The following is a 12,936-nucleotide window of genomic DNA, read 5'->3' on the forward strand; positions in this document are numbered from 1 at the left end:
AGAAAGAACAGAATGCAGCATGGTATTTATTAAGGACATGATTTCTCTCCTTTCTCCAGTGAAACCTGTGGCATGCTCTGCCCCATCCACACCTTGCTCCATCCACCAGAGTAGAGCACACCTTAACCAGGGAGCCCATGGTAAATGCTGCTCATTGCTGAGCTAAAGGACTGAAGCTCTGATTGCTTCTGACAGGTCTTCAATTGGCATATCCCTGTGAGGATGGCCCAGCCAAGGGTGTTGTGCAGTAGAAAAGGACATTCTAATTAGATGGCATTTGATTTAAAGACTAGATAGTCACTTAGGACATATGTGTCTCATGAGAAATAAGACATGCAATGACTGAGTTTTGCAAACTTATTACGGAATACCTGACTGAATTATCCAGAGTATTAATATTTCAAAGATGAAGCTTTTAATTCCATTAAACAGCTCATGTGAAATTTTAGCTAAAATTATGGTTATGATAATAGCAAAGATTTCCCAGACAACTTACAGTGTTCCAAATAGGTTAGATACACGATCTACAAAATCATGTACTATTAGTTAATCAATAGGTTAATTGAATGCATTATTACGTAATAATAAGTGTTTCTCACACATATATGATGCTAAGGAAGACCTAAAGAGCAGGTTTCCCTGATTATTGCATTCATTTTGTTTCTATTTATTGTATAAGAAAACAATACAACATTGAACCTGGGGCACTCTACCACTAAGCTACATCCCCAGCCTCTTTTATTTTTATTTTTTTGTTATGTTTTGTTGTTGTTGTTGTTTGTTTGGTTTGTTTTGTTTTAATTTTGAGACAGGTATCACAAAACTGTCTAGGCTGGCCTCAACATGGTGATCCTTTGGCCTCAGACTCCCAAGGAGCTGGGATTAAAGGTGTGCACCAATGCAACTTTTTCGTGTGAAAATAAATTAAGTCTGTGATTGAGAGGTACAAAATTATATTTATGGACATCATGAGAAATAATAATGATAATAATTTAGGGGTTTATATGAGAATCATACCAGAGCAAATGAAAATAAAAATAATATCTAGAGAGTGAATTTTATTAGGGGAAACAGTGAGAGGAAAGGTTAAAAAAATCAGAGTAGAGGAAAATAAAATACATTGCAGGCAACCATTCAGGTAGCAACGGTGAAGATTAAGTTCCCAGGAAATGAACAATCTTTGATATGTATGGAACATACAGCAGACACTACTAGTGGAGAGAGTAGACCCTGGAGGGGCCAAGACTAGGTTCATAGCACACCTGACAAAAATCATAAAGGAGGTTTGGCTTTTCTGGAAGGAGGGTGAGGGCCCTCTGAAATGTCCCTGAGGATATAATCAGGAGCACAGCGACCACCAAAGGAGGAAGAAGGCTCGGGGGGCTGTGGTGTCCAGTGAGGAATGGTGGTGGACTACAGCTGGTCACAGGGATGCACGAGAAAAATTAAAGAGACTTTCCACCATGTCACTTTATCCATAAGGAATTTAGTCAACTTTGGAAGACTAGAAGGAATTTCAAATCCTCAATTATAAATGAAATACAGATATTTAGATAGAAATCAGAACCATAAACTAAAAAGAGGTACAACCTACAACTAAAAATTATCTTTATACATAAATAAGTACTATTTGTAGGATTAATTGTATTGATTTCAAAATCAAAATTATACAGCTTTTTTTGACTTTTTTTGTTTTTTTTTCCCTTGTTTTTAATAATTTAAGGTAATATGATGGGAACATCAATGTGACTAGGATATAACAATGTACATGGAATGTATATTAGCTTTTTAAAAGGTTGTAATTAACAATATTTTATCATCTCATTCAATAAATATATAATGCACACTAAAAAAAACCTCTTCATACACATGAAAAGAAAACCCCATAGTAACAATGAACATGGCTAATTTGATTTATGCCCAGGCAACTCCCAATGAATAAATAATAAAATCATTCTAACACAGACCCCCAAAAGCCTAGTACATCCTTATACATTTGCTCCTCTGAATGTCCTTCCTCTGTATATGTGCACACAGACACACATATAAACATTTGTACATTAAAGAGCAACACGTTTTTCAAACAGCTATACCTTACCATAAAGCAGGAAAACCAGATACATTCCCTTGCTTTCAAAACAGGTAGAACTCACCTGGCATTTTAGTAGAAATGTGGTATTCATTCATTTAGTATTTATATATGTATGTATACACATATGTATGCTTGTGTGAATTTTCAGTTATTCTGTAACATCCCAAATGTTTCCTGTTGGCACAGTCTCAAAGCTCTGTTCTGTAAAGCTGACTAGGCAGTTCAGCTGGAAATGTTGAGATGATATTTACACTCCAGAAAAGTCATAGAAATTCATGAAATGTATTGTATAAATACAGTTTCCACTAGTATCACTTCTCCATATAAAATTCAGAGGAAGAAAAATGATTAACTTTTTAATGGAACACTATATTTTGCTTTATTCAGTTAATTTGTCAATGAAGTGTGTGACTTATATTTCTAAAATTATTTTGCTATTTAGCTTTTTAAACTTTTTTTCCAGCAATATTACAAATAAGCAAAATAGGGAAAGGCTTAGAATTCTCAGAAATTCTCAATTAAACAAAGATTTTGGCCATGAAAATATTTTTCTGTCTTACGAAATTAAAAGTTTATTGTAAATTATTATAATTTATTTCTATCCATGTTTATCATGTTTCTTTTATTTTGAAGAAAATTCTACTCATGCTTTCATCCTGGTGAGGGACATGCATGGTGGCATTTGGCTGCTCCAAATGCACCTCAAGGCCCTTAAAATAAAGATGGATGGTCATGTCAAAAAGACCCAGAGAATTCAACCAACATTGTCTTGTTCCCTGTTTCTTTGGCAAAAATAGATCTTCTCCCCCCAACTTTTTTGAAAATACATTTCTCTCATATATCACAATAAAGAAGATAGCAGTCTTTTATTTCTTTAGGTTCAAGGTATTTCTTCACATTTCAACAATACTTTATTTCACACATGGATTTTAAAACAAAATAGAGTTTTGTTTTGTTTTCATCCTCTGAAATCTAGTGTATAACATCACAAATGTAAACACTATCATATGAGCTCAGTAACATAGGAAAACTCCAAGTCCTGGCTGGCCCTTAGAAGCCACATGATTATCATGAGGAAAAAATAGTGCCTTTCTCACAGACTTGCTTATGAGAAATGTACAAGAAAGCTGCCTGTAGGCTTTAGTGAGGTGGTCACACATAAGCACTGAAAATGTTTACTGTAAAACTCTTGAAGCTGACCAGTGAGAATGGTGGCTTCAATAAAAAGAAATAGAATCAGCATGTGATAAGAAGGACAATTTGAAACAAGTACATAATGAATTAAATAGTATTATGAAAGAAGTTCCTAAGGATGAGCCCATTAGATTAATTAGTTTAAAGTTAGCTCAAAATTGCATTGTTGGTGGTGAGAGTGGACCAGGATCTTTGGAGACAGTAGACTCAATGTTTTGGCCTCTCAGGCTCTGCTCCCTAAAGGGTATCTGCTACAGGGAATGATGGAGGGCTTAAAGATACAAAAATACAAAATGTGGACCAATGTCACATGCTTAGAGATGTCAGGGATGATCCAGAGAAATGTTGTTTTTATTGAGCATGGACCAGAAATATGTAGTGCATGGAATGAATTTTTAGCAGGAGGTCATCAGGCAGGCTATAACAGTCATGTCTTGGCAGGAAGCAGTGTTTTATTAGCGGCTGAGCACTGACTTCAGCGAGCATTGCCTTATATACCCCCCATTACATGTAAGTTGTCTTTGTCTTCTCTATATGGTAACATGTATTTTGATTGGGCATTCTATACTATAACATCATAACAGAGTTGTGACATTGTCACACACAACAGGATTATGGCAAGTTGTGATAGATTTATGGCAGAATTGGGCCTGCACACCAAGTGTGCCACTCTGCCTTTTCTTTGTTTTGGGGCACATGAACACACGGTTACTGATGGTGAATGCACATGGTTAGTGATGGCGCACGTGCACATCACTTTTCCCGCTGTTCTAGGAGAGCTCTTACCACACCTTCGGTCTTTTCTGTCAAACCAAAGAAACTGTTTTAAACTGCACACCTCCCTCCACCTTCACTTCCTCAATAGTTGTGTAAGTGCCAAAAGGCATAACCCAGGTGAACTTTGCCACTACAAGAGAACAAAGGGAAGTGGGGACAACTAAAAGATACATTTCTTTAAATAACCCAGTAAAAGACAGTATAGTTGGCCCTGACCAATGTGCAATGATTAAGTATCCTCTTTCCCCAATAGCTGTTTGCATTAAAGACTGTGAGATCAACCCTTATCAAATGGGCAATCATACAGTATCCTTGTGTCAGAGATCAGCCCGAGCAGACTGCCTGCTTGAGGTTTTGATAGCTATGTGCCTTTTTGCACTTGGAAGTAGACTTCTTGCCTTGTTGACAGAGATGATTAGTTTCTGAAGTGTTTATTTTGGCCCCTGGGGTGTCCAGGACCCCCAATATTTCCAACGATTCTGGGATCTCACCTGGGCTCATATTCTCCAGGAAAGGGCCCATTCCTGATCCCAAGGAGATAAGTCCCACTGCCTCATAGAAGGATGGGTCCCTAGCACTAACAGTCATGACTTTGGAACTCAGAGACAAGGACTTACAAACTCCTCACTGCAGTGTTGTCTGGGCAGAATATAGGGACAGGCTTCCAGTGCCTATTAGCTATCAGCTGCAGACTGAATGTTCAGACAGCATAGCTCTGGGTCCAAAGACGCTCCCTACAGAATAAGACAGGGAGCTTCCTGGTGATACCAGGACAGGAAGCAAGGACCTGGAGCTGGGCAGGGATATCTTCACTGGTGCTTTGGACGGCAATTGAAGCCTGGTATTTGGTGGGAGTGTGTGCTTGGCATCCTGAACGTGGTTATATGAAATTTCTGGAATCAGAACATATGGCGGTTCCGATTCTGATGTCAAAACACACCAGAAGGCTGAGTTTCAGAAAGTTCTGAAGCCTTCCAATGCCTGCTTTCTCACCAGTATTAACAGGCCACTTTTGGATTTTTACTTAGTGTTAGAACACAGTAGTGAAAAATGATACTGATAGCAGAAAAGCTGAAGAGACTGAAAGAAAATACAGAGGAAATGCTCTGGAATTCAGAGCTCTAAGTTGCCTTAAATTTACCTATGCATTGGAGTCTCACTAGAGGAGAATTTCCACAGAGGCCATTACTCCATTTTATATATATATATATATATATATATATATATATATATATATATATATATATATATATATAAAATCAGTCAATATTTGGAGTTATACAACGAGAAGGAATGAAAGTGGCTATTCAATACAGTTGGAAAAATTCAAGGCAAAGTGGACACTGGCTGAGGAAGGAGCTCATTATGGAAAAACTAAAACAGGAAACCTTTAAAGTTTTATGAAATTAAAGAGGATCCCCCAATTTCTCTATTATTTTATAAAAGAATTGGGAAAAAAGTAACTGAAACTGGCTGATCTTTTCAAGAGAAAAAAATTAGCAGACTTTAGACCAGGGGTCCTGCTCAGATTCCATGTCTTTGAAGTAGAATTTCCTAGAAGCAGAACCTTGAGGAGAAGGCTAAGCACATCCTATCTCCTCTTCAAAGAATTTCTCCAGTGGAGATCAAGTTTCTACCACTTGAGAAACATATCCAAATAGAAAGAGAAGTATGGTATTTAATACTGCCGTAATGTCAACTGACACAGGTAGTTAGTGTCTTCTAAAAGCAGTTAAGAAGGGCATGGGTCAGTGTGGTCAAACAATATTTGAGGTGAACACGTTGAGAACCTGGCCCTGGACACTGTGAAGAGCTTGGGAGAGGTGAGCAGGGTCAGCAGGATGTGCTGCTCATGCTGTGAGGGTCATCCCTAAATAGAGTGAAGGCCTCAGTGTGAGAGGCTAAAGGGGCATTTGTAGTCAGTGGCCAATTAGGGAAATAAAAACTATTCTAGTAGGTACTTAAAAGTCAATGTGAGGCTCAGATACACAAACAGGATGTATAGGGAGCTTAACAAAGTTTAGTCCCTGCAACTGTCACCTGTGGGGCTGATGGAGCAAAAGGGAGACTCCATGCCACAGCCCACCCATGTGGCCACCCAGCAGTTGAGCAGCAGCACAGGAGCCTGCACATCTGTCCCTGCTACTGCCTCCATTTTTGCCCCAACCTTTGCTCATCACTTGCATGGGTGCCCGCAAAAGTTTAAAAATAAATATAGTTTTCTTCCTCTCTTCAATCTCCTACTTATACTTTGCATTTGAAGGATACAGGAGGAAGCCAGCTGGCAAAGCATCTAAGGAAAGCAGCTGCAAGGATGGCTTTAAAGAGTGAATGTGCAGCTGAGAAATAACAGATCAGAGGCTCTTCACAGGCTGATGACCAGGAAAGTTTCTCTTCTGGGCTGGTGAGAATCAGGAGCAATGGGGTTATTCTGACTGTGCGTTTCTTGGAAGTCAAAAGGCTCCTTTGACTGAAGATTCAATTACTCTCCTGGTAGAAATCCAACTTCAGTCCTGCTCTGTTTAAACTGAGACTAACTAATAAGCTCCACTCAGACTGGGGTGTTACCACTTAACCCAGAACCCCTGAGGACTGTTTAGTAGACCTAGCATTCTGGAAATGACCTACCTTGGAAAGGTGAGAAGTGACTGTAGTTAAAAAAAAATGAGTAGAGCCACTCAGGTGAAAATAAAAGAATTATTCATGCTGTCTTTACATACAGCATCATAAAATAATCTATAGAATGCATTTTGAGGGATATATATTTGTTCCTTAAGACAGAATAACTCAGTTTCATTATCTTTAGTGCTTGTATCAAAATGCATGTTAGGATTATAGATGTCCCATGTAGATGACAAAGCTTTTGGAGATGGAGCAAGTGAATCTGTGAGTGTGGCTTGCTGCACAAGGTCTATAAAAATAGGGTTAAGGTTCCTTGAGACAGACAAAGTAGAAAATAAGGAAAAGAAGGAGGAGGAGGAGGAGGAGGAGGAGGAGGAGGAGGAGGAGATACAGAATGAGAAGGAGGATGAGAGAATGAGGAGAGAAGGAGAAAAGGACAAAGAAAGGGGTCTTTTTTGGCAGAAGTTAAAAATAGGATAAAAAATATATGAACAGAATAATGAGGGAGTCATTGGATGGTGTATGTATAAAACCACTCAATACAATCTTGAGCAATAAGTGGAAAGAGAAAGATGCCTCTTCCAAAAGTTCCCTCACTTCCTCAGATGGCATGCTCAACGTCTTAAAAGTAACCAGACTGCTGTGCCCTGCTTCAAGATGGGTAACAGATAGGTCTGAAGAATCTTCAGGGGAGACAGGATAACACAAAAAAGTATGAGATCAGTTCCTAATAAAAATAATAATGTAAATCATTTTGATTCAATAGAATTTCTAATAATGCACAACAATGTAGACATTGAAAGGTGAGGAAGGTGGCGACTGGAAAGACATGCTGCTCATAACGTGTGGGTTCTCATTTTTAGGGGCCCTGTGCTAGTCAGCTTTCCATCACCATGGCAAGATACCTGACATCAGCCACTTAAAAAGAGGAATGTCTATTTTAACCCATGGTTGCCAAGGTTTCAGTCCATGGTCACTTGAGACCTGTGGTGAAACAGAATATCATGGTGTGGAGCATGAAAGCAAAGCAACTCACCTCATGGTGACTAAGAAGCCAGAGGAGGGAGGGTCCAGCTTCCCCTTCAAGGGCAGTGTCCAGCTCCCTCTTCAAGGACATGTCCCTCACTTCCTTCCACCAGGTCCCACCTCCTTAGGTTCTCCCCTGCCCTGCCCCCCACCACCCTGCTGCCCACAGTGCCACAGGCTGGTGACCAAGCCTTTAACACATGACCTTTCAGGGATATTTCAGATCCAAACCATCAAATGTCCCTATTTACTGTTCCAATTTTTTCTCTAAAGGAGAAGACCGAGTGTGGAATTCTGTAGAACTTTTTAGCAAGGAAGGTAACATTTGTCAGTGCACCTGGACTTGAGAGGCTGACTACATAACTGCAGGAAGGCGGCTGTGTGCCCACACATTAGAGAAACCATGAGAGGAGATGCCACAGGGATTCCTAGGCTGGGTGAAGCAAAGCAAGAATTCTCTCCTTGTCCTAGAGACTCACACTCCATATAAATGTAGCATACTAAATAAAGCCTTTTTACTCAAATTTGACCTCACTGACAGATTCAGCTTATGCACAGAATATAGAAAGTTGAAAAAAGCATCACTTCAATCCTAAAATTTACAATAGGCTGAATAATCTAGAATATAATAACTTCTTTTGGAACTCTCCAGAAAACCAAGGTTGAAAGGTAATCAAGGAAACTGAATTCAAACCACAGCAGAGCTCTCCAAGGACAAAAGGCTTCCATGGATGGCTTTGTCTTTGATGGAACACAGGAAAGAGTCACTGCAGAGGTAAGCAAAAAGAATCAGCCTAAATTGTATTAAATTCTAACCTCCCAGATTGGACTACTGCATCAGTGTAAAGCAAATGGGAGCCCCCAGACACAAGTGGTGTGAGTAGTCATTTGCAAATTCTTGCCCACTGGCCTCCACTGGCTGCTAAAGAGGAGACTGAGGGCAGAGAAAACCACCCAGAGGAGGCCCCTCAGGAGTACAGGGGAACAGAGATGATTGATTGCTACTGGAGGACAGGAAAAACACAAGGCAGCTCTGTGGAAAGCAAAAAGACGTCCCATCCCCAGGCAACACCACACCAAGAAAAAAAACATCACTTTTAAGAGAGAAGAGAAACAACTTATTTTTCCTGTGGGGTGCACAAAAAATCGACCAAAAAAAAAACACCATTAACAACAAAAACTGAAACTTCTTGGTCACTGTAAACTGCAGACAAAACAAATACCAATGTCACTGGAAGAAGAATGGAGAACCTGCCTATCTTAGACCTGCTACAGACTCAAGGTAGAGCTGTCTATCAGTGGTGTCCATGGGACAGGCGCACTTAGAATCTTCCACCGCTGAGGCCTGGTGAGCAGGTCCTGCCTAAGAAAAAAGAGAATCAGGGGAAATCCTGCCACAAGATAAGTCATGTCAAGCGACACCTGTCTTTTGTTGGTGAGGAGGCAAGAATATAGAGCAGGACAGTCATGCAGGGTCTAAGAGAATGAAAGGTGATCCTGATGCCAAAGCATGGAAATATTGTCTTTAAATGTTGATATTTTGTTCATTGAGAATTTTGCATTTATTTTATGATTCAAATTGCATCAAAATGTCACTTAAGTTCACTGCTGATCTATCTATTGCATCTGTCCATTTTGCATCTGAGGTCAGTGACTCACTCACCCTATCAGAAACTTAAAATAAACTTAAAAATAAAATTACCAAAATCTTTAAATGTGTAGAATACAATGTGGGTTAAATGCATGAATAGATAGAGGCCTTCAGAAGAAGTCTGAATTTTATTTACAAATGAGTCAGTTATAAATGCCAGAAATCATAAGCATGATATCATGGAGGCCAAATTCATTCAACAGACTTGTGAGCAGGCTCAGTAAGCAGAAGTAGTCAGAAGACCAGAAGGTAAGTCAATAAAATTATTCAAAGTAAAACACAGAAAGAAAAAAAAAAAAGACATGGAGTAAGAAAAAAAAAGACAAGTTGGAAACATCATAACACCTTACTTCAAAACATACTATGAAAACATACTATAAGAAGCTTTTGCACAGAAAAAAAAATTAACAGAGACAGGGCACAGACTACAGAATGGGAGAATATATTTGTCAACTATTCATCTGAAGAAGGATTAATATTCAGTATATGTAAGGAACTCAAAAACTTAACACCAAAATTAAAAATAATCCAATTAAAAATGGGCAAAGTAAATCTGAATAGACACTTATCACCACACACACACATACACACACACACACACACACACAAAGAGAATACATTGCTAGTAAGTATATATATATATATATATATATATATATATATAAAATGAACTATCATTAGGTAAAAGCAAACAAAACCATAAACAACCTAACTCAATTGTTATTGATTCCCTTTCCTAAATGTCTATCCTTCCTGAAAGGGAAAAGTATTTAGGATTAAAAATTATAAAATAAAGGCTGGTGAGGATGTGGAGAAAGGATAACTCTTATATGCTCTTGGTGGGTTTTCTTAAGTGAAATAAACCAGACATGCACACATATTCTCACTCATTCCTGGGAACTGAGTGGTTCATCTCCTACAATAGGGTGGAAGTATGTCAAAGGCAGGGCAGAGGGAGGGAAATGGAGAGAGTCCTAGAAGAGACACCAGAACCCACCCAGCAGGAATTAGTCCTGGGTTTCCATAGCACTGTGGGGTGACTCTTGTCTGAAATAGCCTATGATGTATCTCAATGTGTTTCAGAGTAACTAGAAGAACACAAAAGTTGTCAGCACTTAGAAATGACTAGTGTTTGATGAGATGAATGTGATTGTTACCCCAATTTGATCCTTGCTCATGTATCAAATTATCATACTAAACCACATAAAGAGATTTACAAAAACTATGCCTCGATAAAAACAAAAAAATGAATAATCCAACTAATTTAAAAGAGCTTATTAGAGAATGAAAAAAATCAACCAAGAACAGATAAAAATAGGAGAAAACCTCCACAATTATCATATGTGCCAGTGTTTTCTAAATGCCTTTATGAAGAGTTTGAATTGGATTAAAAAGAAAATAATTAAACCACATGCTGTCTCATCCAGAAAATATTAAATAAAAACATGGTTAGGTTAAAAAGAGAAAGATGGGGATAACAAGGTCTTATACGGGCTGGAAACTCAAAAGAAAAAGGAGGGCAGTCAGGCTGTAAAACACTGCATGCAAAGAGAGAAGCTACGACTGAAAGCTCTCCTGGAGCCATGCTGTTTAGACTCTATATTCTCCTCTGTATACTCCCAGTTATCATCTGGAGTAACATGAATGTGATGGTGATGTTGACAGTGGTGGTGTTGTTCTTTAACACAGAGTTTCAGAAAATGAATTTCACTTCTGCAAATTAACTAAGATTACAAAGTTAAACTGATCTATATTTGAAAACAAAGTTTCACTCCCAGCTTAAAGAATGTTGTTTACAAAATATTTTTTGTTTGTAAGGAGAAACAAAATAGTTAATACTTGAGAACCATAATCTGAATCTAATAGGAAAAAAAAAACAAAAAAGACAACACTCACAAAAACTTCGTAACAGTACCAGAAAATTTACCTTGGACTAAAATGTGAATAATTTAGCAGAACTTCCAAAGCCACAGAAGTGAAATAGCCAATGTTCCTAGGGTCCTGAGCATTTAACCCCACCTCACACTTCTCCAAAGTGTTTGATTAAAGTAGCTCACAGACCACAACTTATGGGGAATGTATCAGAGACCTCCAGCACGATACTATTTAATCCAATTTTCCTCCTGACATCTAGGCACTGAAACATGCCTGGTGACATTTAGAAACCACTAAATCTCTACAGTTCAATTCCATTGACTCCTGAAGTCTAGCCTGCTTGACTTCCTTTACTGCATTTCTGCTGGCAAAAGATGTAGTTCTACAAACTGTGCTAGTGTGCAAGTTTGATAAATCACCTTGAAAACTTGGTCCTCATTCCTTCTTCCCTACCAGGAGTGGGATGCTCTGTTTTCTAGAAACTCAGTGGAGGTAAATGGCCCCTTCACAAAATAAGGTTCATAAATGGTTCCAGATAGTTCTCAGTGAGTATGGGAAGGCTTTAGTAATTTATTCAGAAGCAGAGAGAGAAGAAGAAATATTACTAACAATGTATAGCATTTCATTTCTTTTATGTAACTATTTGTGCTTTATGTGATATTTTCTTGTAGCACAGAAAAGTCTTAAGGTTTCTACCAAGTCTTTCAGACCTCATAACCCTAGCAGTTTTGTTGTTGTTGTTCGAGGGCTGGACATTGATCCCAGGGCCTTCTGCATAGGAGGCATGCACTGACCATTGAGCTACACCCCAGCCATTCCTGCAGAGGGTATCCCTAACAAAGTTAAATTTTACATGATTAATATTTTATAGAGTGAAAACTCAGAATTCCAGTCATTTAATTTTTTACATTTTTATGATCTATGAATAACTAAGTCAATATATTTACTAAAGAACCTGAAGAATTTTCAAATCGTACTCTTAATTTTTATATAAATTAATAATAATTTTACTCTCAATGTTTTTATAAAGCTACGAAGCAAATTCTCTGTTGTCCTCCTTTGTGGACTATATTTCCCTGATGGTTCCCACATGTAAGTAAACATCGTCCACTTTCAAATCCTATCTCCTTTTTCCTCAGGCTACTTGGACACTATCCGTTTTCCAAAGGCAGAAATTTGGACTGCATTACCCCAGGAGTGAATTAGAAACCTTGTTCTCTGGCTCTTAGACCTCAGACACAGAAAGCACTCACATTCATTTAATTATGGGCGCCATGTTTATGTTTAAAAGCAACAGCTATCTTAGAACTCTAGCTATTTCCTTTACTTTCTCCTGTGGACTGATACAAAATAGGAATTGTAGGAATATGTGTAGCTTTGTCGAAAGTAGTAACCTGCAACTACATTCCAAAGCTCATCTAGGTCATTTTATAAAGTTTTGTGAAATCTCAGTAATGGTGTCTGATATCTAAAGTGGAAAGTTCTGATGGGTGTATGGTTATTTTCTATTTTCTAAACTTTCTTAGGGGGCTTTTTTGTTAGATCATATATGAGACTGAAACAGTAAACATTTTTAAATTGTTGGCTGTTAAACTAAACTGATTTTTTAATAATAACTAATAAAATAACTTTTCTTAAAGCTGTTGCCTGAAAGTTCACACTTAAAAATATATGTTTTACCAATACAAATAATTTTGCA

The sequence above is a fragment of the Marmota monax genome, unplaced genomic scaffold (assembly GCF_021218885.2).
Source record: "Marmota monax isolate L192 unplaced genomic scaffold, Marmota_monax_Labrador192_F-V1.1 WCK01_AAM20220418_F8-fsc00060, whole genome shotgun sequence".
NCBI classification, from domain to species: Eukaryota; Metazoa; Chordata; class Mammalia; order Rodentia; family Sciuridae; genus Marmota; species Marmota monax.